The sequence below is a fragment of the Haemaphysalis longicornis genome, unplaced genomic scaffold, assembly GCF_048455015.1.
Source record: "Haemaphysalis longicornis isolate Haplotype H1 unplaced genomic scaffold, Haemaphysalis longicornis Haplotype H1 scaffold_5, whole genome shotgun sequence".
Classification (NCBI taxonomy): domain Eukaryota; kingdom Metazoa; phylum Arthropoda; class Arachnida; order Ixodida; family Ixodidae; genus Haemaphysalis; species Haemaphysalis longicornis.
The window spans coordinates 69757847-69785555 of NW_027526385.1; the positions used below are offsets into that span (position 1 = coordinate 69757847).

A 27709-nucleotide genomic window follows, 5' to 3' on the forward strand; every position below is an offset into this window, starting at 1 on the left:
CTACTGCGAGGATGTGCGCGGACGGGATAACGTAGTACGCGCGACATCAGGGGTCGATAACCTCGCTGTGAGGAAATACTCGTCCCCGAAGAGCTGAGTTAATGGTGTGGTGATAAAGGTGTTGGATTCGAAAAGGCCCGCAACCACCGGAAGGACGCGCAGTGTCATCATTGCCTCTACATTGCACCCTGTTCGACCAAGCTGTGGCGACCAGGAGACGGAAAGGCCACTCACCGGCGAACCACGCTGACTGTGGCATCACATGTAGTGCTTCCGGTCTGCGAGGGACTCGTGCGAGTGCGCCGTGGACATGCGATATCCCAAGGGATTGCGCAGCGTTGTGTAACCGACAATGCCAGTGCACGGGCGTGTGTGCATGACGCATTCGCGGGTGGCGCGATGATTGCACCACAATGGCAAAGCGCTACCACATTGCGGACGATCCATTCAACTCGAGGATAACTTGCGGGAAAGACCGGGCGGGCATTTCATCTGCAGCCAATGGGAAGTTCACGAAATGAAAAGTGCCGTTCTTTGGTTGGTCTGCAGAGAATCTTAGAAGGTCTATATAACCTCTTGCAAGTACACTGTAAATGAGCAGGAGACGCATTAAACACTCTCTTCTCTCAGATGTCGTAGTTGTCTCCTCCTCAAGGTGCCAGCAAATAACGAGTTCGTCTTCATTCCCCATGTCAGCGGCACCCACCTGCAGCTCAACCAGCAAGGCGACTGAGAAGGAGGAGAAGGGGATAGCGTGACTACAGGATAATTCAATTTCGAGTGAAGCGACGCAATTCACAACGAAGGCCTATGAAGCTGTGAAGAGCCTTGTGCATGGTCGTCGGCGTCGTCGTCGTCGTCATCATCATCTACATCTTCATCATCCGGTTTGTGTGCACTGCCGGAAGAAGGCCTTAGAGGGAGAGAGAAAGAGAGTGCGATGCATTTGCTCCACGGTACAACGGTTCTGTTTGTAAAAGGCGTTTTTTATGTCGTAGGGTGTCCGTTCCGGTCACGACGAATAAATACCGGTTGTTTGGCGACCTGGCACGCCCACGTCTCTGCCTCCTTTGTCGTACGTGATAAATACCGCTATGCAACGAAGACCGTCTCCAAGCACCGGCGGCCCCGACAGGAAGGGCTCGCCGATAACCGTAAACATTCCCGACTAAACGCTGCGCAGCGATGAAAGCCTGCCGCCAGTCGACGATTTCGAGCGACAGCGCGTCGGCGACACAAACCGCCCACGCTCGCCGGTGTTGATACAGCCTCAGTCAGCGTTATAGGTGGCGGAGAACAATTAGCGCACGGCCTTTAGCGCACAATTAGCGGCGCACAGGCGCGTGCTTACGACCTTGTTTTGGGTCAGCTATTTGGAACATCCACCCATTCTAACGCCCCGGTTCTTCGAGTAGTCAGCGGCATTACCGCTGTAGGATGGCGATCATAACAGGCGTTACTCCCCTTTCCGAATGCATGCGCAAAGTAACATTCTGTGCGGGAGCTGACGCATAATTCATCCGTGCATAAGCAAGGACTCCCATCCTCCGCAATGCGGCCCATTGGCTAATGCGTTACGGTGTTAAACTATACGCCGCGGGTTCTATGCCCGGATGTATGGCATTTTTACGGCGGCAAACGCAAATACGCGAGGTTAATGCTTTCACCAGCATGTCCTCGTGAGAATGCCAACCTAACAGTGCGCTTGCTGAGCAGCGCGTTCACCTGCCGTGTGCCGGCGTGCCAGCGTTCCGGGAGGCTTGTAACGGCTGCCAATCGCTCGTCGCAAATGTCAACGCTGCACAACAGGAATTGGCACCTTAACATTGTAGGGCAACGCACCATCATAATCGTACTTATCATAACTATCATCATTATCATTACTCAACAGACTCCGTTTTGATTGAATTATCGTAAAAGGTTAGTGCTATTTGTACGAATCACTTTTTAGTACCGCGGTGTGAGACGTCATTTTAGGGGCGAAGTCCCTCAGGGGCTGGGACAGTTGGCTTCTCCTGTCGTCGTCGTCGTCGTAATCATCGTCGTCGTCGTAATCATCGTCGTAATCATCGTCGTAATCATCGTCGTAATCGTCGTTTCATGTAGTCACGGCACTAAAACACAGGGAAACTCGCTTACGCCTCGCGCTTAAACGTAACGCGTGCTAAAAAAACACCGGGACACTCGTTTACGTCTCGCACTGGAGCGCTTCATAACGCATACCAAAAAAAAAAAAAACACCGGGACACTTGTTCATGCCTCGCGCTGGAGAGCTTCGTGCTTCAAAGATAAGAGACTTTTACAGCAAAGCTGAATACCTGTACCACCCCAACAGTTTCATCTCTGTTGGGAAAAACGCCAAAGCGCCAAGAATACATTTATACACTGCATGCTTCGCTCCTCCCCATGTTTCGCGTTAGTGGAGATGGCCCGGGATTTCATGCATGTTAAGGACGGCGCGGTATCGCCTCACTAAATACGGTAGTGTCCTTGGCCATTGCTGCTTGCACCACCTCCAGGCTTTGCAGCTTTTTTTACACAAGAGCTGATTATGGCTAGGGTACAATGTATATTTTGTGCCCTTCGAAAAATCTGGGGTGACAAAAACGCTTTGCGGCAAAGCCAACTGTACACCGCGAATGCTCAGTAGAAAACGGTTGCAACTGTCATTGTATCAAAACCTACCGCCATCCCCCCAAGTCATATGAAAAGTGGCCGCTAGAACGACTCTACCATTACGCCGAGTTTAACTTGCTTGTCCCGATTAGCTTGTTCACGGTGAATCGTGAAGGCTACAGAATTCCCGTCCGCCGTCAATACCTGGGCTACTGCGGAAGGGGAACTGGCAGCCCCACGTTTGCCAGCTAGAATACAACTAGGATACAGTCCAACTAGAATACAACTAGGATACAGTCCAACTAGAATACAACTAGGATACAGTCCAACTAGAAACAACTAGGATATAACTAGAATACAACTAGGATACAGTCCAACTAGAATACAACTAGGATACAACTAGAATACAACTAGGATACAGTCCAACTAGAATACAACTAGATACAGTCCAACTAGAATACAACTACGATACAACTAGAATACAACTAGGATACAGTCCAACTAGAATACAACTAGGATACAGTCCAACTAGAATACAACTAGGATATAACTAGAATACAACTAGGATACAGTCCAACTACAATACAACTAGGATACAACTAGAATACAACTAGGCTACAGTCAGCGCTGAAACGCGCTAACCGTGTGAACGAGCACAACACTAAGAACACCCACCACCTATCAGCAACATCGTCATCATCATCCCCAGAAAGGCAGGCCCTCGTAACGACTGCTTTTCAGAGACGACTGTCGAGACAATCATTCTGTTCCGCCAGAAGAGCCGAAACGACCGGAGGCTTCTTTCGACAGCAAGGTAATAATACTCCGAGAAGCCCCGCAGCCAGCAGAGCTATGTACGAAACACGCCAATCATCGCTAGGGGAGCGAGAAGAACAATTTTCTGAAGAAACACCGGCGGCGTACACCCCCGGGTCGTCGTTGCAGACGCCGGCAGGAAGCTATACGCCGGCTCGTGTGAGCTCGTAAATACCTCGCTGACGGGCGCGTTCTCTTCTTTTTCCGAGCCAGGAGTATGCATGGAAGAACGAGCGAGAGGATATCGGATGCCCAAAGCGAACACAATAGGCCTCGCCGCTACCGCCAAACCCTGCGCACCGTAGTGCCCTTGGCGGCACAACACGACCCCCACATAGCGATGCCTCCGTAATCACTTCATCACAGGAAGGCCCATAGCAGCACCTTTCTTCTTTACGTCAAAACTGGAGAAGAAACAGCCACAATTTGTTTTGCAAAACAACGAAGAGACTTTGCTATTTGAGGTTTTTCCGAATGCGCAGGCATTGTTACCTAGAGGGTGTTGCAACCGTCCGCGTCGTCGCGTTTAGCGCGTGACGCTCGGCGCTGTCGCTTAGCGCAACTCGACGAGGTGCAAGGAATGCAGCCGTTTCCGTGCGTGTTCGCCCACTTGTCGTTGCGAAAGGTGCGAGCGGAGTTTCTGAAGAGGGGAGCGCCGTGCGTGCGTAGAGGTAGAAAGAAAGACAGAGAGAAGATGTAAAAGACCTGGCAGTTGCGCAGCAGTCGTATGGCGGAGTGTTAGGGCGGGGCCGCACGCGGTAAGAGAAGCATGCTTTAACGAGACCGCAGCTGGTAAGCGCAGCAGCGTGGAATCGTTCGTGTGTGACGGCACACATGCTAGGCCGTAATGAGCAACTGTGTCATAGCCTGCTCTCGGCCCGGTTTGTGCGTAAGAGGTTGATTGAGTCAGCTGCTTCGCAAACGAACCTGTCAGTTTTTGGGACCCGAATGAACGAGACCTCAATACGGAGTTTGAAGCGCTTGTGCTGTACAATTGAGCTTAGAATACGCACGGATTGGCAGCTTTAAAGTACGCACATATTCTCGTACTCGACACTGTACGGCATTCTCTAATATTCTCGTATTGGAGATTTCTTAGTGCATGGATATCCTCACGTTCGATTTGGTCGAATATTCTCGTATCCGAGACTGTCGAACCTGACATTTAAAATATTATAGTAGCCAGTATTCTCTAATAAATTCCTATTCTAGATCGTCGAAATGATGCTACTTGTATTCTTCAGTTCGTTGATATTCAATCCTATATTCTCGAATATTTTTTTTGTATTCAATATGATCGATATTCACGTATTCGATGTCGCCGTAGCGCGTCGCCTATATTTCCCGCCACGACATTCAAATTCGATAATATTGCCGATATTCGCGCAATATTTCGTCTAAATTACTGTACTTGATATTCTCTGGTGCGTCGACATTCTCGAATTCGATATTCTAGAATATGTAACGCATTCATTGTTCTCAGTGTTCTCACATTACGTACTCACAGTGCGCCGATACTCTCGTAATTTCGCCGTGACATCCCATACTCGATATTCTCGCTCATACTCTCTAAATTCCCGCGAATAATCTAACCGGTATACTAGTATTGAAATGCAACGCAATAGTTTTGTCTCTGTCGTTTTTGTTTTCACTTCTATCAGGGAAACGCCCACAGCTAGCGGCTGGGAAGGTAACCGAGTCAGAGACGTCGCGCTAGGCACAATCACGGCTTGTTTACTGAGCACACGCGAAGGGTGCACAGGGTACGGTCAGGAAAGTTGATAAGCCCGCCAAATTCAAACGAGCTACTCGTTTGTAGATTTCATAGAAACGAGGCATCAGAGTTTGAGTTTAGATGAATTTCTTTTTGTTTGATTGTCAGCTAGACTGATTTCGCAAACAGAGAGGTTATTAGAAGAGTTCGGCACGGACTTCGGCATATGCATCAGCTTTAGAATTAAGGACACTACTTGAGATATTCTTTGAGGTTGCCTTCGATTTCAACACCACAGACAGGTTCTCCTTGACACCCTTCCCGCTAACCTAAAGCTGAATTCCTTGAATGACCTCCTCGAACCGCATCTACCCACCCCAATTAGCGAAAGCAGTCTCGAACACTCCCCAGTACGTTCTATTCCAACCCAACACGTTGCCTACTAATTCCCACCGATAACCACCGTGGACCATAGTTGCTACCTTTGCTACTTGCTACGCTTCGAATAGTTTGATGCATCAGCAAGATGCCCCCGAGTTTTTTTTTTTTTTCATTTCAATAAGCGTTTAAAGATGCTGGTGCGGAGAGGAACGTTAAGCATTATTAGGATCGGTGCTGCTTGAAACACATCAAACAAAAGCAGAGAAACAATGAATAAATGTTGACCGCATCACCACTAAAAACGTTTTGTGGCTGTTTCTAAGAAGGCTGCCGACGATTCGCAGTCAGAGAGCACGGGATATCGTAATGCCGGGTCCCCCACGAGTACCACGTCGCGAAAGCGTCCCATTCGACAAATCTCGATTATCTCGGCCCAGACCTTATCCTTTTACGACGGTGCTGTAAAAAAGGCGTGCAGATGCCTCACCTTAGTTGAGCTTCGAAACGCAATGCTGTATGCTGTAGGCTGATGTACACCCCGGTGAAAATATATAGGGCGACGGCTGAGATTGGCGCAGTTCACCCGCTATCAGCGCACGCAATATCTTCTGTGTGGGCAGTTAAGCTTGCATACTGATGGGGAAATGTCGAGTGCCTGCGAAAGCTTATCATGTGAAGAAAAACATTCACAAAAGAGGACATCGTACGAAAAAATTGAAGGCTATCTTCTTTGATTCAAGGCGAAAGAGGTTGCGTGTTTCGATCGCAGTAACAAACTTAAGACACAGGGATCTTTCAAGACCACATTTTTCATCTACGATAACTCCACTCCGCATCCATGCGTGCAGAAAACAGCAGTACGTATCTAGGTAAATTCTGACGATTACGCATGCATGCACTCACGCCCGAAGATGCAAAACATGTACAGACAGCATACTTTTATATAAAAATTTGAAGAGTGTGGTATTTTGCTCAGAAGTACAGCTTCTAATTGGTGGAACCAAGGCCGATTAGTTCCCTTTCGTGGAAAAAAACATAGCAAGGTGGAGGGTTCGGTTAGTTCATCGGGATTCATTGCCTGGGTGGGATATAGTAACGGCGTTGCTCTCACCTGCACCATGTGCGGTAAAGGTCCCCCTTCAACGTTCCACGATTATCTCTTCGCGGACGTTACACTTTTACGACGTAGCCATATAAAAAAAAGGGGGGGGGAGCATTATCCTGTCTTTGTTGAGCTAAGGAACGCAATGTTGTCTGCTTTAGGTTGACCTACGCCGCAGCGGGACTATACGAGGCGATGACTGCAATAATTTACCCGCTCAGCCTGCGCTAGATTTCCTGTGTCTGTAAGTAAGCTTACGTAGTGCTGGCGAAATCTTGCTCGCACCGTCGACGCTCATTCAGTCAGAAAGGTAGAAAAAAAAAGATCAGAAAAAAATTAGAAAGAAGGGATGAAGAAGATGCTGGACACCCTAATCATCCGGGATGGACATCTACAATAGATGAAAAAGATGATAGATACGGTTCTCATCCGGGATAGAGGCGTACACATCAACAACTTATTTGACCAATCTTCGTACTAACGGTTCCAACGTTGGAACATTACACTGCTGTGTTTAGAACTGCTTCTCTTAAAGGGGAAATCTAAAATAATTGTTAAACTTGGCATGAATGAACGGGCAGAGTTTATTCCTGGAAGTTCAGTTTCAAACAGTGAACAGAAAGCACGAATGCATAAGTAAGTTTCCTTCGGTGTAAGCACAAAAAAAAAATAGGGAAATAACCTTCTGGTCGACGTCTGAACCGTAAAAGCATACGCTTCGGCGACTACATGCACATAAGACCACTTTACTGCCGCAGAGAGCGTGCAATTTCCGCCGGCGTCGATACTAAGTTTGTTTTACCCGCTACTAAAAGTACTTAGCCGCCCAAGACGGCTGTGCCCGACCGAAATCGATCTATAGCTCACAAAAAAAAAAAGAGCATCCATCCGCAAGTTACTCCGGGAAACGCCCCGGCGTCAATCTGATGAAGTCGGAACCATAAACTCGGTGAAAAGTGGGAAAGGCCGCGAACTGCGGAGTCTGGACTGGAAAGCGTCGAAGTTCCGCAGGAAGGCGATCGTTTTTCTTCCTCCGCGCCGCGTGTGCCAACGAACGTTTTAAACGCGCCGGGCGGCCGGAGTTAATGGAGCGCTGCCGGCGAAGACGCCGGATTGGAAGAAGCGCAGGTTGAGCGGAGCGGCGACGCTAGCATCCTCCTCTCGCTCCTCCCCATCCAGCATCTTCCGCATCCCCTATCCTCCACCACCCAGCGGCGAGGCGCTAACGAAAGCTGGGAGCGGTGGGAGCGCACCTGAAGTTTCGCGGTTACGGGAAATGCTTTAGTACTTGGTTTAAGCCGGATCCCGTTAACTGCCGTTTTCTGAGGTACAAGCTCGTGCATTTTTGGGGGTGCGCTGATTTTTGGTTTCTTTTTAATACTGAAACCATTAACGGGCGAAATTCTCGAAAACCGTGACGCAAGAGGGAATATAGAGAGAAAGGGGAGGATAAAACATGTTTATTAAGAGCATTTAGACGATCTTAAGAAGACGGAGTGGTTCCCTCTCCACAGGTATCCATGAGGCGTCTTAGCATCTACCGATCTTTCGGTGAGCAGGACTTGATCCGACAGGCAGGCTCTGCACGGACAGCAGTGTCTCCCACTACTGCTCTTGAGGATTGGGGGTGCGTGCGAGGAAGAGGTGGTAAGTGCTTCTTTTAACACGAAAGTTTATTCCGGGATTCACGAAGATTTCTCCTACGTCATATCCGACACGGAAATGACGCCAGTGCAACGAAGCAAGCTGCCTGTAAAGGGTGCCCCACTGCACAAAGGGTCTTCTGGCGGGGAAGCAACCTTTATGCTAAAGAGTACATAAAACTTAGGGTTGTTCGTTTTCGGGTTTTATATTTTAACACGAAAGTGTTTTATGCCGGGATACACCCAGATTTCACTCCCGTCATATCCGTCACGAAATGACGCCAGTACACTTTTACCGAAGCGACCCGACAGCAGGACGTCGCTCACCAAGCACACCCATAAGACATCCGCCGACCCGGAAATCATGCTCAGCTGCAGATTTCGCCGCACGTTTCACTTTCGTGTTTTACCGATTCCTATGCCAGAGGAATCAGTCACACTTTTTTTCCTATGCACTATGAATATATGTCCGACTGACCTAGCTGTTCACAGTGTATTCTGCTGGAAATTACCGTTTTGTGTAAGCGCTTGCGTATACGCCCGTGTAGGCGTCTGCGTCCCGATAGAGTGAGGAGCGTAATATTTGTTCCGAAACACACTATAGGGCCCATGTGCAAACAAAAATAAGCATGAGCCGAGAAGGATGACAGCAAAGCTTGGCCGAGTTTAACGAGAGCACAAAACAAAACACGTTCGTTTGTAATTTGCGATTGAGAATACTTCCTAGCTAACTACCTGAATGAAACTCGGAAGGCTTAAAGTTTTATTCTAGCGGACAAACATGGGGCCGTCCTTTTAACATCCAGCGTCGTAGGCATCTTACGCTCTGTGTAACACGCATTCTGCTGCTGAGCACAAGGACGCTCGTTCGATTGCCGGCCGCGTCGGCCACTTTTCTGATGGATGCGAAAAGCGAAAACACCCGTGTGTTCGAGATTGCGGCGATATTTCCCCTCCACTACGGCGCGCTTTATCCCCTGCGTAGCGTCGGCGCGTTAAACCCCACAATCAATCAATCAATCAATCAATCAATCAATCAATCAATCAATCAATCAATCAATCAATCAATCAATGTACAACGCCCCCAGAAACCGCTCGACCACGTGGGACAGCAGCAAAGTCGCATCAGGCTATAAGACGTCCACGCTTAAATCTAACACCAGCACAACTGGAATGTCATCGGTAAGCGCGTGAAGCCTGAATGCGCGTGCACAACCTCCCCCTATACCCGCCCATTCGTGGCGCATACAGGGGCGACCGGTGAAGTGCGGGCGCTTGCACCGGAAAGACACCGGCCAAAATGTCGCTCCGGAAGCTAAGGTGCCCGTGTCTGTACGGGGAAAACACCGACCGAGACACCAGTGCAGGAGTCCTTCGATAAGCCAAAACAAATCACCAGCTATTGAGATGGACATTTTTTGTTCTACGCCGCTTTGTCCACGCACGCTGTATGTGGAAACCGAGGCATATACGGCTTCCTGCAAGAGAAACGTTAAAGAAGACGCCCATTGTCTAAACCGAAGGCTCGCAAGCAGTGCGAACGCGGGAAAATAGAATTGAACAATCCAATATTACAAGGCTCTCTCTCTCTCTCTCTCTCTCTCTCTCTCTCTCTCTCTCTCTCTCTCTCTCTCTCTCTCTCTCTCTCTCCACCAAAGGACAAGCGAGAGAGGAGATGTACGTAAGGAGTAGGAAGGGGAGACTGCGTCTACGAGGAAGGGTAGGTGCAAGACAATCGTCTCTTCACGACATTCGCAGCAAAGCGACCAGATACGCGTCCAGTTCTCTTTCCTCTCATAGATCAAATCTCCAAGTTTAAAATTCAGTTAACTCGAACTCAAATCGTTCGGCGGCGGTGAAGCGGCGCTTGAGAACCGCTCGCGGAAACGCCACGCTGCAGTGCGTCCCACGGGCCCGCCCTCTACAAAAGGGGGGAAAAAAGAAAAAAAAAAAAAACATCAAGGGCAAGCGAAGCTACTTGAAATGCGAAGTTGTACGAGTTATTTGCTCTTCGCCGCCATCTGGTGGCAGCCAAGCTCTTCCAGTTCTTCCTTTTCATTTCCCTCTTCGGCGCACGGTCTAGCGAACCGACCCGTAATTACCCGAATGCCGGACCGATTGGAGCGGATGCATTGTGTTTCGGTTCCCGCTGTGTGCGAGACGGCAGCTGAGATGGGGGAGAATAAAAATAAAAAGAGCATAGATCGGCTTGAAGACGCTTTTAAGATGTTTCATTTTACTCTTGGTGATAGAGGCGCTCTAGAGTGAGGATACACTTTAAAAAATAGACCCCCGTATAGCGCGCTTCAGAGAACTTTGGTTATACGCGATGCTCTAGAGGCATTGCACGTTGCTTCGATTGAGAATAGATGGCGTCAGAAAAAGAGGCGCCTTTCCATCCTGTGTCACGCCAGCTTGAGAGACGCAGCGACGGGCGGTTCATGATGGAGCTGATGCTCACTCTAATCATCACTGTAATGGCTAAAAGCCGGTGCCATGCGCGTTAGAGCATGTCATCTCTTTCCCATACCAAAACCTATTGCACCTTTCCAAATGTACACACATACACGCATGTATATATATATAGGGTTTGGAAATGAGGGGCTCGTTAGTAGATACAGAAAGAAATGTCGGCAGTCTACAACGCCAAAGAAGGCATAGGGGAATGGTTATACTGGTTTTTACAGTTAGTGACGTTACATTATTTTTTATTAATTACGTGAGAAAGGTGTTTTTCTTTTTTTCTTTCTCACGTAATTAATAAAAAATAATGTAACGTCACTAACTGTAAAAAACAGTATAACCATTCCCCTATGCCTTCTTTTGGCGTTGTAGAATGCCGACATTGCTTTCTGTATATATATATATATATATATATATATATATATATATATATATATATATATATATATATATATATATATATATATATATATATATATATATATATATATATATATATATATATATATATATATATATAGGGTTTGGAAATGAGGGGCTCGTTAGGAAATACAGCAAGAAATTAATGTCGGCAGTCTACAACGCCAAAGAAGGCATAGGGGAATGGTTAGACTGTTAGACTGTTTTTTAGCGTTAGTGACGTTACATTATTTTTTATTAATTACGTGAGAAAGAAAGAAAGAAAAACACGCATGTAACGTCACTAACGCTAAAAAACAGTCTAACCATTCCCCTATGCCTTCTTTGGTGTTGTAGACTGCCGACATTGCTTTCTGTATATATATATATATATATATATATATATATATATATATATATATATATATATATATATATACCTTGAACAAGAAGACTAACGGGGGTAACGAACGAAAGTTTATTAAGTCTGCTGCTTGGGGTTAGCCTAGACGAAGTATTGCGCCAAGCCGAAACGTTATAAAGATTTGTTCGTTACCCGTTCGTCTTCTCGTTTAGAGTATATATATATATATACATATCAAGGTTGCAGTCGTCATTGCCAGTGCTATTCGGCTTTTTTCGAAATATTTAATAGGGCCGAATGACGTGTGTCTGTCACGTTTGTTTGATACATTGATAAATAAGCGAAAATATAAGTCGAGAAAAAATCCGCCGTTTTTCCGGGAGCGGGACGGATTTTTTCTCGACTTATATTTTCGCTTATTTATCAATGTATCAAACAAACGTGACAGACACACGTCATTCGGCCCTATTAAATATTTCGAAAAAAGCCGAATAGCACTGGCAATGACGACTGCAACCTTGATATGTATCTTTACCGAGTCCCTCGTCCCGTATCTTTCTGTTCTGCTATATATATAGATATATATATAATATATATATATAGCGAATCAGAAATGGGAAATGAGGGGCTCGGTGAAAATAAGACAGAAAACAGAAAAAAAGGTGTGGCAGTCAAGAAAACCTCGGAAAGCAAAGGGGAGGTTGTGGTGGGTCATAGAAACAGATGAAGAATTTTTTGAGTCAGAAACAAGTGGTGAAAAAATGCCCGCCGTGTGAGATCCGAACCCCCGACCTCCACAATACCGGTCTGGTGCGATAACCACTACGCTACCGGCGGGGCTATTTCCCCAGCACTTTCTCGGGTATTTATGTTAAGGTATTTTTGTTTCCTGCACTTGGGGGTGGTAGCCAGCGCCACTCGGACTACTCGGGGTGAAGGGGACCTTCTTTTTAACCCCCGGGCCGTGACTCAAGCGCCTGCGACATGTCGAGAGTGGTCGACCAGCGGATCCGAACCCAGAGAGAGGTCGTGGGTTCGGAACCCACCCGGTGGGCATTTTTTCACCACTTTCTTTCTGACTCAAAAAATTCTTCATCTGTTTCTATGACCAACCACAACCTCCCCTTTGCTTTCCGAGGTTTTCTTGACTGCCAAACCTTATTAAATGCGGAGCGTTTCTTAGGCTCGCCTGGTTCTCCGTCGCTGATGGCGGCGCCGTCCACACGCTCACTGCGCATGCGCAACTCTCCTCCTTACACCCACAGCTCCGCGATACTACACTATAAAAAAAGAAATTGTTAGCGGCGCCCGGTATCGATCCCACGACTCTGTGGCCGCAACGGAAGGTACGCGGTGCTCTTCCCACTACGCTACAAATCCGGGACAGGAGCAAGTGCTACGAACGCGCCTTATGTCTTTGACTCATTCAAACTAGGTCAAGAAGCTACTGATACAACGAAGGCACGCGAAGCTGAACGTCAACGGAAACGACGAACTGAAAACTTTCGAGGGGGATGCTGAATTTTCCGTGGGAAAGCTGTGACGGGAAGCGCCACGCGCCTTGCAGCTCAACCAGCCCCGTCCGCAGCGCCTCTGATGCTGATTGTGGCAGGATGCCCCTAGGGATTGGCCAACCAAAGAATCCATCACGAGATAGGTTCGCGTTCAACCACCGTCGTCATCTTCCCGTAGGGGAACCGCCGAAGAAGAAGAAGAACGAGAAGACAAAGCTGCGAAGAGGAAGGCGTGTACATTGCTCTCAGCCGGTGCACCAATGTCAACAACCTTTACCTCACCAAAGCTGACGGAGACTACCGATTCTACCACAGAGACAACATCGACAAGAACATGATGGACGAGTTTCGGCGCCTCGAGAACCACCGCCTACTCACCGTAACACAACAGCACTTGTGTGCCTTTGCCACCGGGGTGGACCCGGACGCGGAATTCCCTCTGGCGCTAGTAAAAACCAGATCACTCAACATAACGGCAACACAATGGAACCACACGGAACCGCCACGATGCTTCGCATTCTCATCAGGGTTCCCCACGGGAAGATGGTGTGATTTTTTTTCTGTCTTATATATATATATATATATATATATATATATATATATATATATATATATATATATATATATGTATATATATATATATATAATATATATATATATATATATATATATATATATTATGGTCAAGTTTGTTTCGAATAAAAAGAGGGCGTGTTGACTACCGGCCACTAAGCTCTCGCAGTTCCATTTATCCTATTCAACATGCGCAATCTCAGGTGTTCTCATTCGTGCAGCTGCTGCGCTATAATATATGATATCTGCGAGGCTTTACAACCCGTAGCAAAGTCTCACAGATACAAAAATCGCACGCAGCTGTTGCTTGTCAAATCAAAATCCTCGAACGTAATCACTTTGTTCGACTGGCTCGCTCTTATTGAACGCTGCACCTGGTGGGAAAGATGCAGCGATGCGTGCAGAGCTGTAGGATATCCATATGGGAACTCATAAACAAAAAAAAAAATCAACTATGAAGCCCTCAATTAACGAGCAACCGCAGCCGTTGCTTGAAAATTCAAAGTCCCCGTACTACAATGGCTCCCCCTTGCTCAGAGGTGTCTCTATTTATGTCCCCAGGAGAGCGCGGGCCACTGCGACCAGAGTGCTTAAATATACTCCAGTTACGAAACTCCCCTTCGGTATTCGAACTGTGCAAGCTCTCCTGCTTCGTTGAAGCTGAGCGGCATATGTATTGGCGCGACCTCAAGGGGGCAAGAACTGAAATTTGCTAAACAATTACTTAATGCCACAACTTTATAAAATCTAGCTCGCTAGGTAATGTTTACTCGTGTTTCAACAATATTTATTTATTTATTTATTTATTTATTTATTTATTTATTTATTTATTTATTAAAAGTCCCCCTAAAGGCCCGCACGCAGAAGGGTATTACACAGGGGGTGGTCAATGCAGCAAAAACAAACATACCAACAACGATATACACTGGGAGAAAGAAAACATAAAAAGAACAGCGTATGCGCGAACACAAATATGATAAATGTAGTATTAGCTCGAAATGACGCGATAAATAAATTCAGAAGAAGCAACAACAAACAAATCTCTGTAGAGAAAGAACAATCTGTCAGAAGTTATGCAATAAAAAAGCGATAGTTTTGTTTTCAATTCCCAACTTCGGTGAGCATTAGCTGGTTAAATTTATTAACAGCATCAATGACGGTGGCTACGTGTGATGGCGATGCGTTCCAGTCAATGATTGTACGCGGAACGAATGAACTTGAATGGTTCAAAGCATGACATGCTCAACGTTTCACGTTCAAAGGATGGTCGTGTCTAGGAAGAATGGAACCTTGTGAAGAAAACAAATCGTCCTGAAGCAATGGGTGGTGATAAAGTTTATGAAGAAGTGATAACCTTGAAGCTGTGCGTCGTTGCGACAAGTCGAGCAGTTCTGCACGAATTTTCAAGGCTGTGACACTGGAATGACGGGAGTAGTCGGAAAAGATGAAGCGCACTGCGCGGTTTTGAAGTGGTTCGATGTTGTTGATTGTGTAAGCTTGGTAAGGGTCCTAATTGGCTGATGCATACTAGAATTTTGGGTGTATAAGTGTAAGCGAGTTTACGTAAGCGAGTTTACGTAGGTGCCATGGGGCGTGCTTCAATTATGCTTTAAAAGATCTAGTGAGCGGATAGCCGATTCAAGTACGACGTTAATGTGATGATTCCAAGATAAGTCCGAACTAAGGTAAAAACGAGGTACTTGTAATTAGTAGTAAGTTCAACTGGAGTATTATTTAAAGAGTTCGAGGTTTCATTTTAACTTACGGCAGAAGCCGCGAGTATTTCGTTCTACTTCCACATTGCGTCGACAGATGGCAGATTAGTCAATATGCCCTGTAATAAATCGAAGCCTTCTCTGTACCTGACTGGTGGGGCCGAGCGCGAGAACGCACTCTAGGAAAGCCAATTTTACTTAGTGGGAGGGCAAATCATGATGACGGTGATGATGAAACGCGAAGCTTTTCTTCGATACAAATGCAAAGTACGCAATCCAACCAGCCAAAGTCCAAGTCAACGACAACGCTGAGCTAACCCAATCACATATTGAGATGACGCAGTCATAAACTATTAGAAAATCATAACATCACATTCGGTTAGTTCAGCGTTGTCGTAGATTTCGACTTCGGTTGACGAGATAACGAACTTTGCAGTTGTATCTGAGAAAGCTTCGCGTTTCAACCACCTTTCTTCCAGAATGGGGCATTGATTTTTTGTTGGCCCCTTTTTGTCCCAGCGCAATGTGGTCAATCGCATACCGGTTTTTGGTGCATGGGGCTTATGGAAAATTTAGCGACTGGTGTATGTCGTTGATAAAACTTGTTGCAGTGATGCATGGCTTCCGACGCGGCGTCCCCCAGAGTCCCTATTTGCGTCTTCGAGAGAGCACGGACAACGTCGAAGCGCACGCTCCTCGCAAGCATGACTCAGACGGCACAAGTGGCAGGGAAAAAGCTATTGCTCAAAGCGCGCGGCTACAACTGCGTGCTTCCTAAGCACAGCTGTTTTTCGACGTTGACGCGGCGCCGAGAACGCGGAGAACGGACTCAGCTGGAGCGCAAACACGACTTAGAAGGGTGCCGGAGCTATAAGCGCGCAGGGAACGGAATAAACCACGGCGCGTTGAGTATTGTGTCTATGACGTACAAATATCCGCAAGGTACAGAGCGCGGTTTTACGTTTTGCGCGGAAGCAAAACATCCGGGTTCTCGTCACTGAGCGCGGGTTTTTTAGCCCCCTATTCCGATTTCCTGAAGCCTCAGTCACTGCCCCTTAATTGTCAAGGAATATGAAACGTTTCGCTTTTTCACGTCCATATGGCCACGCTGAGTGGTGTGAAGGTGAAGGGCAACACCGCGAGCCGGCCTAGTTGGAAGGTATCCATGGCACCGTTTGCGCAAAAAACAAGCAAAGACAAAGAAGGACAAAGGGTGCGCTTGTCCTCGTCATTTGCTTTTTTGTCCTTGCTTGTTTTTGTGCAATAGGTGCCATGGGGAAGGGCAGGCGCGGAGACACCTTTTAATTTCCGGAAAACACGTTACACCCTTTTAATTACACCCTTATGGGTGTCATTCCGCGCCCTTCTTGGACCTCTAGGTGTCAGGGGCAAGCGTACTTTCTCCCCATAGGGCTATCGCTCTAAAAAAAATCATCCATCACTCTCGAAGTGCCCTGTCACTGAGGAGACGGCGCGAAATCCGGGCAGTCTCCTATCGACAGCGTTCGCGGTAGAGAGAGAATACCTATTGCTTTCAGATCGGAATTCCTTTTCAAGGCTCAGTTACTGTCACGAACCTGTGTTAACGTCAGTAACCTATTCCGCATGTTAATCCCAGTAATCTATCGATGACAATGGAAGTTACGTTTCTTCAACCTTTGCGTCCTTGGTTTATTGCTCCACCCCAAGGTCATATGCGCAACGAAAGGAGGCGGTCTGGGGCTGTGTATAATAGATAATTCCCGCTTAGTTTGATTGGTTTTAGAGCGGGAATGTGAAGAACATATGACTTTTGCAATGATGGAGAAAACGTTTATTGAGCAGAGCAGAAGGTGTGATGGCCGCTCGCCGGTGGGAGGACTGCTTAGTGCGGGAACCTTTGCGCTTTATAACCAATAAGCGCACCCTGGCAACCAGGCTCATCTGGTCTTCAAGGCTCGGGCCATGGTCAGCAGGCTTTTCCACTGCTCTACGGTTTGGGGGGAGGATGTTGTTGCATTCCCACACAACATGGTACAAAGTGCAGGGAGTCCGACCGATATGGCAGTGGAGGTATTGGTAGGGGTAGAGTTTACGAAGTATCGCACCACGGGGAGAAACATGGGGCTGTAGGCAACGACAGGCTACTTTTTCCCTGCTTAGTTTAGGATTTGGGGGCGACGTTTCATGTAGCCACGGAAAACCGCAGAATTTACGAATCGAACATGAACGTCACCTAAATGTGAACCACATAAAGCATTTGCTTTCTGCATTTCATGCCGACATTTCATTTCTAACGTTTTGTTTTTGTTGTGCTTAGAAAAGCTTGAGGTGGCAGTTTTCCGTTTTAGTACTTGCTATAACCTCCATTTTTTTGGCATTGTTTTTGACGTGTTTTTTTTTAATTTACTATGTTAAAAACCGACCAAACGTATGCTCTTATTATGAAAAAAACAGTGGTAGTTTTGGTAGCGCTCTTATCTTTTGCATCAAATACGCCTGTTTCCTTTACGCCCAATAATGCGGACTCGTATGAGCAATGGCAGCAGTTGTAGCAGTTGAGAACAGCCTTGCCTATATATGCTTCGTGCTTCAGCATTACTTAACTTGTTTTTAATACCGACGGATAAACCGAGCGACAGACCGACGGAGCGACCGACATACATGCATGCACACCTACATACATACATACATACATACATACATACATACATACATACATACATACATACATACATACATACATACATACATACATACATGCACACACACATACATACATACATACATACATACATACATACATACATACATACATACATACATACAGACAGACAGACAGACAGACAGATAGACCAAAATTCCGCGCTTAAGTACCCCGAAGAAGACTATCTGTTGTCTTTAAAGGGGTCATTAAGATAAAATACAGGTTTGGTTCATTAGAAAGACTGCGTTGTCGTGATAACAATGACACCGATCTCATCGCAATTTCCACACAAATAATCGAGATAAGAAAACATGAGACGCAGTGGCGACTACCCGGCACTTCCGGGCAACTTTTTATGACGTCACAGAATCTTGATTGTCCGATTGGCGGGCGCCGAACTAAGCTAAGCCATCGCTAAGACACATGACTGGACGATTTGTAATGGGGCCTCTATTTCTGTGTGTATTGTAACACTTGAAAGCTAACGTGCAGTTAACACACTGAAAATTATGTTTCCAGTGCTGGCCCACATGACGTCACTGTTGCCCATAACACGTCAGTTTAGCGCGAAATTCGAATTTTCCAACCCTTCTTGCGGTTTACGGTTTAAAAAACGTCTTTCGGGGCCGTAATGGAGCTGAGTGAGGTACGGAAGCCTGGTTCTTCCAAATTAAACGGTTCTATTTTGTTTTTTGTGGCCTCTAAGGAAATAAAAACCAGACGTCCGCAACTCTCTCTTCCCCCCCCCCCCCCTTCTCACAGGGGATGAGAATGGTCCAGGGAGCAGAGACCGGCTGCGAACAATGGATCGCCACGGCGAACTGTCACGCGCCTGCAGCGCAAGACGTCAAAGAGATCTTCCTTTACCCTCAGCACAGAGCTCCTCCCCCAGTATACGGACGCACGGGGAGTGGAGTTCTCCCGCCCGGCAGGCTGCCCCCACCCGCTGCCACGCCAGGGTGCATTCACAGCAGCCGTCATCATCCACGGGGGAATCGATATCAATCAGTCAAACGACGACGGCAGAGGCAGGACGCTTGCGTGGAGCGCGCGCCAGGGGCATCCGAGGAAACGGCGCACGGTTCCAAGCCCGTGCAGTTACAACGATTCGTGCGCAGAACGCCCATTGTCGTCTTCGTGACGTGAGGGACGACACGCTGCGACGGCTTTCAGAAATTCCTCGAGCGACACAGACGTGCTTTTTTTTTTCTGTTTGCTGCTATTTTTGATGCGATAGCATTCATGGGGTCAGACGTTTGGGTTACGTGTGGCTGTCGGTTCCACGCTGAGAAGCCTGGACACCCGGGATGCTGGTGCCGCGTTTTTTGGGTAGCAACCGAGGTTCTGCGTTGAGGAACAAGGCGACATGACGAGTGGAGGGTGAGAATTTAAAATGTTCAATTTTAAATGTTTTTGTGCTTCTGCCATAACCACCGACTCATAAATGAAAACCACCATCCGAGGACAGACATCCCAGGGCCTTACCAACTGATAGAAGCGAAAATGGTAGGGGAAAAAAAAGCGCCCAATAGACATGAGTGACCCGTGCACGGGTCATCGATTTTTCACCACCTGAAGAGCAAGAAACCTTAGAGACAAAAAAAAAAACCGGAAGTTAAATGAGTGCAAGGGCAGAACGAGCGACCAGAGGCGATGTTTTTGTACAAATTTTGATTAGGATGCCTACGCACGATGAGAGATTTATTGCTACAAATGATGGCGCATTGTCCCAACCTTGACAGTCCAGCGATAATGGTGCGTTGTATACTTAAAATATAATATATAATAAACATTCGCCAGATGGGCCACTAAACAGGCGAACGCTATCTAGCTTCAGTATACCAACCAATTTTAAACTAAAAAAAGACCCTATTCAAAGAAAAGCGATCCGATTTATTTTTTTTATAAATACAAGCGAACCGACTCTCCCTCGGTACTACGAAAGAATGCCGGCATTTTTAGCCTTCGAAGTCAAGCGAAAGCAGCTCCCCTCTAGCTAACGTAACACTTTGTACACAACCAACCAAATATTGACATTGACAAATACCGTCCGCATTTGCACGATTTTAACGCACCCCCGATCGTAATGCGCAGGCACGTTTACGCAGGAGAATTAGGAAAAATATTTTAACGCCGATTCTACCGCGCAGCTGTAGAAGATATGCCACCACGTACCTGCAGAAGACATTTTATTTGACGCACGCAACTGTGGTGCCAAAAAAAAAAAAAACACCTCGCAATTTATAAACCTGCATGTACACATCCTGCTGGCAATAAAAGTAGAGCGACGAACATTGACAGCATTTGAGATTTTAAGTGCCTTGAGCCCTTGACCAACATAATTTTAGACGTGACATGCTCATTGCAGCAGCCTGAAAAAGTGCGAAAGCTGACTAAGGTCATTCGTACGCCATTGAGGAATGGGTGCGCCAAACTTTACTCACGTGATGTTGACGGATCGTGTTTAATCAGGTTGAGCTTGATTTTGGAAGTAGTTTGTGTCCATGGCCGTGTTTCTGGCCGCTTTGAAGCTTATTTCCGTTTTGAACCCGATTGTAACGCCCACACAAATTTACAGGCTACTTTTAGCAAAATATGGCGCCTGTTAGAATCATGCAAACACGGTACTCTCAACAACCAGAGAAACGCGTCACAAACACTCACAAACCCTAACTGAACCCCCACTTCGCACCGACTGCTTCTAATACTCATTTTTCCTCTTTCTGTAAGGCAGTAGAATAGCCTCGATTCATTGATTACAAGCAGCCCATCACAAGATCAATTTTCTGAATTAGTAGAACTAATTTGCACCAAATAGAAACAATTTGACTGTGTCTGTTTTGAACTTCTTACTGAGCTTCACGCAGTGACGTTTTTACGATGAAGAACTATCTCCTTGGGTTTGCCTCATTAGATAGCATTGGTTCAAATGAAACGTCAGCATGACAAATAGGACTGCTTGTTTATCACGGTTCTTTAAGTATAAAATTTTAAACGTTCAACTCTGCATTCCTGTGAAAAATGTGTTCATAATCAATTGTTCGCCTCCTATTCTCATTTTGTATGCGCTTGTTAAACCGGCGCAGTAATTAAAACTGTTCAATTCATTTCCTCGCGCTTGATGAGCACATCTACGTATTTGAAAGAAACACAAAGAGTGCGCAAAAATAGTATGAGTAATAAGTCGGACATGCGGGAACAACCACTACAAGGATTTTTAATTACATATCGGCAGGGGGCTTTCCTTCATCAGAGTAAAGGTACAAAATTAGATCATGTTGATGTAATTCTGTAGCTCGTGATTGCTGCCAGCATCGGGCAAGCCGCCTCGGCAGGCTGCTTGACACATCAGTTTTTTGTTATAGGTCCGTGCTTTGTAACAAAAAGGAAAATAAATGTTTGATTTGATTTGAATTCTGTGACGATACTCTGATACAGGCAAGTCCCTTGCGGATAGGTAATTAAACGTCATTTTATTGTTCTTTGCGTGTGTCCAACTTTTGACTGTTGCCCTTTGACACATATTATGTACTGTCATGTCTCGTTAATACGGACTCCGTTAATATGGACATCCCGTAATATGGACGGAATTTTCGGCGACCGGTCTCTCGCCATGCAATTCTGCCCCGTTAATATATAAACCCGCAGCCCGGACTAAAGAAGGCTATTATGGGGACGAAATGGGTAAATACAGGCACTTTTGTCCCGTTATTATGGACACGGGTCCGGAAAGCAAAAAATAGAACAAATGACCTGTCACCCCCGAGGCCCCAGCGCCTACCGGGAATTTACTTGCTGCCGAAGCATGCATTTACCTTGGAACGCTCTTTATTCCAGCACCACAGAATAAGATCAAGAACATCCTTGATCAGCTAACAACACTTTAGCGTCATAACGAAAGGGTGACACCCTTTCCCCACCAAACAAGATTGCCCAGTGCGGCTTATGCCGAAAAGAGCAAGTCATGAGGCTCAGGACAAGATAACAGGACAGTAATAGTCTGTGCCAATATTCACCGCGCATAAAAGGCAAGGCTTCTCTGGTCATTTCGGTGGAAGCAATGACTGGTGTTAAGAGTAAACGAACCGAGCTTTCCCTTATGTTTCCATAAAAGATTATTCCTAAAACGAGCTTTCCTTAAACGAATTCCATAATATTTGTGAGTTTGACCTTGATTCCTTATTATGGACGACTCACATTACGGAGGATTTTTCTGAAGAACCAATGCGTCCATAATAAAGAGACGTGACTATACAGTTAAAACCCGATCTAACTAACTCACCGGAAACCGCGAATTATTTTATTAAATAGAGAACTTCGTGGTATCTGGACTGTTAATATAGAAGTTGTTGATTCCATAAATTCGTTGTCTAAATGTCTAAAAGAAGGCGCATCCCAGCGTCTACCGTGACATCGTAATTCCGGCGGACGCGCCGCTCGCCAGCTGGCAATTTAACAATGCGCTAAAAGTTCCCGGTGAAAATATTATCAATAATATTCTAGAGGTTTTGGAGGATATTTATTTATTTTTGGCGAAAAAGACTGTGATTTTCGTCCGTGCGCGCTTCGTTAGCATTGGGCGGACACTTTCAGCACGCAAGCGAGTTCAACGCGGGCTCTGTTCCTTTGTGAGCCCCAGCAAAGCGCCTGGGCAAGTCAGTAGCGCCCATCACCTGGCCTGTAGGGGGCACAGGAGCTTCAGCAGTTTCTGGGTTGTCCGAATACTCTAAAACCTCTTGTGCGGCGGAAACTAACTGTATAACTTCTTGGCCTGCTGAGTTTCCCTCGTAGAGCTAAGTAAAAACGAAACTAGATGCCTCGTTATTATTTTCTGATATGGTGGCATAATTTTCATGGCATTCTTGCGAAACACAATCGAATTGCTCTACTTAAATGTGTCGTGTTTCTCGAAATACTTCGTTTAAATCGGGAATGATGCTGAATTTAGTTCGCTAGTTGGAGTTCATAAAAGCATTGAGACGCATAGGCACCTGCGGAGGAATCCGAATATGTTCGTTAGATCGGGCAATGCGTAAGATCACATATCCTTAGATCGAGTTTTCACTTTATATACCGTATTTACTCGATTCCAAGCACACATTTTTCACACAATCGCGAGGCCCTAAGTGAGGCGAGGGGGGGGGGGTAGATTTGAAAACCCTAGATTACCCCCCACCCACCCCTTTTCGGCGGCCGTATCTCGACGAGACGGGGGCAAGGAATAATGATTAATTTGGCAAACATTAAAAAAAAAAACCGGTATAGACAGTGAACGAACTGCTTACGTATGATTCCCAGTCACCCTCACTGCCATACGAGTCTGTTGTGCCAATTGGGCCGCTGCTGTCAGTACCCCCAACAGGTCGTCTTCTGTTCCGTAGAAGTAGTTTGTAATTGAGAATTTTATAAATGGCCTGGCCACAGGGTTAACTCGCGCCCGCTTCCACGCGTCTCAAATCCACCTTCGATGGTTGCTTATAAAATGGGGTGATTAGATTCGAACGCACACTCTTTTCCCGAAAGTAGGGGGAGGCTGCTTAGAATCGGGGGGTGCTTACACATACATACACGCACATTTGCGAATATACCGTGGGACATCCGTGAAATGAAGTAACGAGTGCAGGTACTTGTTGACTCGTGCACCTACGAAAGTTGTGTACGCACAACCACCGTCATACGTAAGGGAACAACGGTGGCAGACTTCTTTATTATTCTCAGCTCCCGACTCAAAAATTCAGTCAACAAATAGTTTCGCCTTTCGAGAACGAAACTAGTAGACACAGCCGTAAGCGATATGGACGACAGTACATGCCTGTCCGTGTGGGCGTATGTAAATCACACTTGTCGCATGTGTTCCCATTTGAAATCTTTTAAAATTCCTTGGTAAGGAAAATTATCTTCGCAATTTGTTCGCAACTAATACGCTTCGCGTCATTGTTACCTCACCAGTGATCGAGAATTCGACGCCCTGGTCATGATGATGAAAATACAATAAGATGAACATATGCAGGTTTCATTATGGTGAAGGCCTTTTATACTTCTCATGGAAAAGTGACCTTGAACGACCTCTTCGTCTATACAACTGCTACAAAAATCCCTGAGAAGACCAGAAGATGGATTAATTATGAAGCTTAACGTACCTACGCTGCGCAGGCGATGTGGCGCGCCGTAGTGGGGTGTTCCGGATCAATTTTGACCACCTGGGAATCTTTAACGTGCGCCGAAATATCGAACACACGAGCTCTTTCTCTTTTCGCTTCAATCAGAAAAGCGGCCACTGCGGCGGGAATCGAACCCGCGTCTATGGGCTCAGGAGACCAAAAGAAGGCCAGAAGCGAACCAATGCATCTCAGTAATGATTAGTTTCGCGAGATTAAGGTGAACCTAGATTGATTAAATGGGATTTAGACTGAGTAAGGCGAATTAAGGCGAAAGGAAGTGGTATTAAGGCGGATTAATATGCGCCAGGATGGATTAAGGTGGGTTAAGCTGAATTTAGGTGGATTAATACGAGTCAAGGTATCCACCTTCATCCACATAAGATGGCAGGATTAGGATGATAATAAGACGTATTAGGGACGGTAAAATTGCGAGGCTGCTGTGCCGGCGGGCGGTCGTATGTATACAAGGTAGCCGTAATTACAGCACGCTACGCTTTCGCCTTCACAGCATGTGCGCAGACTTAGATGCCCGCAGAAATCTTTTCTTCTTACTTGCAAGCCATTCTCTCCCGTTCTATTGGAGCCACGGCTGCTTTTCAGGAATTAAGTCGGTAATTACAAATCTGCGTGCCCGTGCCTATTACGAGGGAAACGTATTAAAGAAACCACCGCGAATATCAATTAACATGACAACCAAAACCCCCGATCATCATCATAATTATTTTGCCGTCCGCTCTTTGGTTTGATAAGGCGTTAGTTCAATGGGAACGATAAAGATCCCCAGATGGTTAAAATCAATCCGTAGCCCTCTAATACGGCGCGCCTCATCGCCTGTGGAACGTCGCCGCGTTAAACCTCACAATCAATCAATCAATCAATCAATCAATCAATCAATCAATCAATCAATCAATCAATCAATCAATCAATCAATAGTTCAATGGGTAAGTCGTTGCCGTGCTGAACCCGAGGATGCAAGCTCATACCGGCTGCGGCGACAGTTTTTTGGTGGAAGTGCAAAATGCGAGCGTAATAAAACAAATAGTGTTTCACGAGATTTAAGAATGCAATTAAAAAAACCCGCGTGCCCGCGTTGCAGAGGCAGAACTGGAAATATATATATATATATATATATATATATATATATATATATATATATATATATATATATATATATATATATATATATATATATCTATATATATATATATATATGTATATATATATAAGAGAAGAAAAGCTTCGAACAAGGTAAAAGCACGATTGTGGCCTACGTTTCAGCAAAGAGAACTTGCTTTCCTCATATATATCCTCAATATATATATATATATATATATATATATATATATATATATATATATATATATATATATATATATATATATATATATATATATATATATATATATATATATATATATATATATATATATATATATATATATATATATATATATATATATATATATATATGTATATATATCATATATATATATATATATATATATATATATATATATATATATATATATATATATATATATATATATATATATATATATATATATATATATATATATATATATATATATATATATATATATATATATATATATATATATTTGCGTGGGAGGGTCCATACTGCGACGGTAAAATACTGAAGGAAAGACTGGGAACAAGAAGCATATATTAGGCATTTTTTTTCTAAGTCATTTGTATTTTTGTTTTCATATCTCAATGTATCGATGTGGACTGTAAATAGCGCAGGCGGAAAAGGCCGGAAGGCAGGGGGATGGGGGATGCAGCGCTCAGAAACTTTTGGCAGAAAAATGGCGTTTTGACTCCATACCCCTCCCTCCCCCCTTACCTGGCTACTCCCATGCCGAGTGGTCTGAAATAATCAGTAGCCCTATACTACCGTCCGGCTTATATATTAGCCAGGGGAGGTCCGGGTGCGCTATAGTGGAACTGAAATTTTCGCTAAAAATTCCTAATCAATACGCGACAATGCTTGCCGAGGCCATTTTTCTGAGCTTTAATTTTTTTTTTTTGCGGATGAAAGGCTAAGCGTACAAGCACATAGAACACACAGCGTACATTAGAAAGTAAACAGTGTTAAAGGAAAGGAGAAGCCCACCGTAAAAGGGACAAACGTCTAGTGGAGGAAAATACGCCGCCACTGTTTATTAAGCAAGCAGGGCCCGATCCACGTCGCCTGATTAGATCAGCGGATGAAGGCTGAGAGTGGGCAAACAATTGCACTTCCTTTTTTTCTATCTTATTAGGCCAGTGCTTAACACAACTGCACAATTTGTCGTACATTCTTTCCCAGCTATGTGAACGCGGAGGCAATTATGTTGAAGCAACAAGTACGCACATCACATTTCTGGTTATGTAAACCCAGAGAAATTGCGTTAAAAGATGAGGTACTTGGATATAGCTTTCCGACACTGGTGTACGCATATTTGCATCCCGGGGAAGTGGAGGGCGAAAAATGGGCGAGAGAGAAAGTGAAAAGCGAGAAAAAAAAGCAAGAAAGCAAAAAAAAACACAAAGAAAAAGTGTAAGCCAGCAATCAATTTAAAACTGAAAACAAGAAACATCGCGATCCTTAGGAATGCTTTACTTTTAATTTTTTTCTCACTGTTTTTTTTTCTTTCAGGAACATTCCAAAATAGCTGTACGTTGTGGTATTCATGAGCAGACATCGAAGCCCTTTCAGGTTGCTGTGTAGCTCGTTACAGAACCGCAACTGTCCGTAGTCGTAAATTATTCACAGGCACAATTAGCTGCTTCATTTACTCGTAGCTGCTTCATTTACTAAAAAAATCCCCCCCCCCTTATCTTTCTGGAAGCACGAAATTTTCGGCGGGGCAGTGGGATAACGTGACTCCGTAAATTAGTTCTTCTCGACTAAACCGATTACACGTGGCTGTATTGCAGATGCAATTGTGCAGTACCTGCATTCCAGAGATACCAGACTCACAGCGCATGCGCGTGTGAGTCCGCAGTGCGAAGATATCTTGTCATTTTCCAAGGAAGAGAAGGTCTACAAGATAAACCTCAAAACGGAGTTTTATCGCCTGCTTCGGGCACTCTCAAAGTTCCAAAGTAGCGGGTAAACGTAAAAAGGGTTGTCAGCGATTTTTATTCGCTTCGGGGCCCCTCGAACGGATGAGAAATAGTAAATAGTGCAAGGCAAGACTTGCACTCCTTTCACTCAAACGTCAAGCAGAGGGATGTAAAGGGATGCGTAAAAGAAATTTAAAAATTACACATAAAGGACAATGGTAAAACATTTCACAATTTAACTGTGCAAAATATATGTCCATTACGCTAATAAAGTCACGTGATTTCCATTTTCTACCCCAACTTCTATCATTTGTCCGTTATCCGTCCCGTATTTGGCGCTTGCCTATGAACATGCCAAATTTGATCAAACTCTGTTATTATAAACCTCTCGCCTCCGTTACAAAACCTAAACCCTAAAAAAACGCATTAAGACATTAATATTAGGGGGATATAAAAGCTACCCCTTACATATCCCGCGTACCCCCGCCTTTTT

The 27709-nt window shown here is 45.3% G+C and overlaps 1 protein-coding gene across 2 annotated transcripts in view; it reads right to left on the reverse strand.

Moving 5' to 3' along the window:
- Window positions 1–27709, reverse strand: part of Irsp53 (Insulin receptor substrate 53 kDa) — a 143654-nt gene that overhangs the window by 115484 nt on the left and 461 nt on the right. The gene's annotated exons all lie outside the window — the stretch shown is intronic.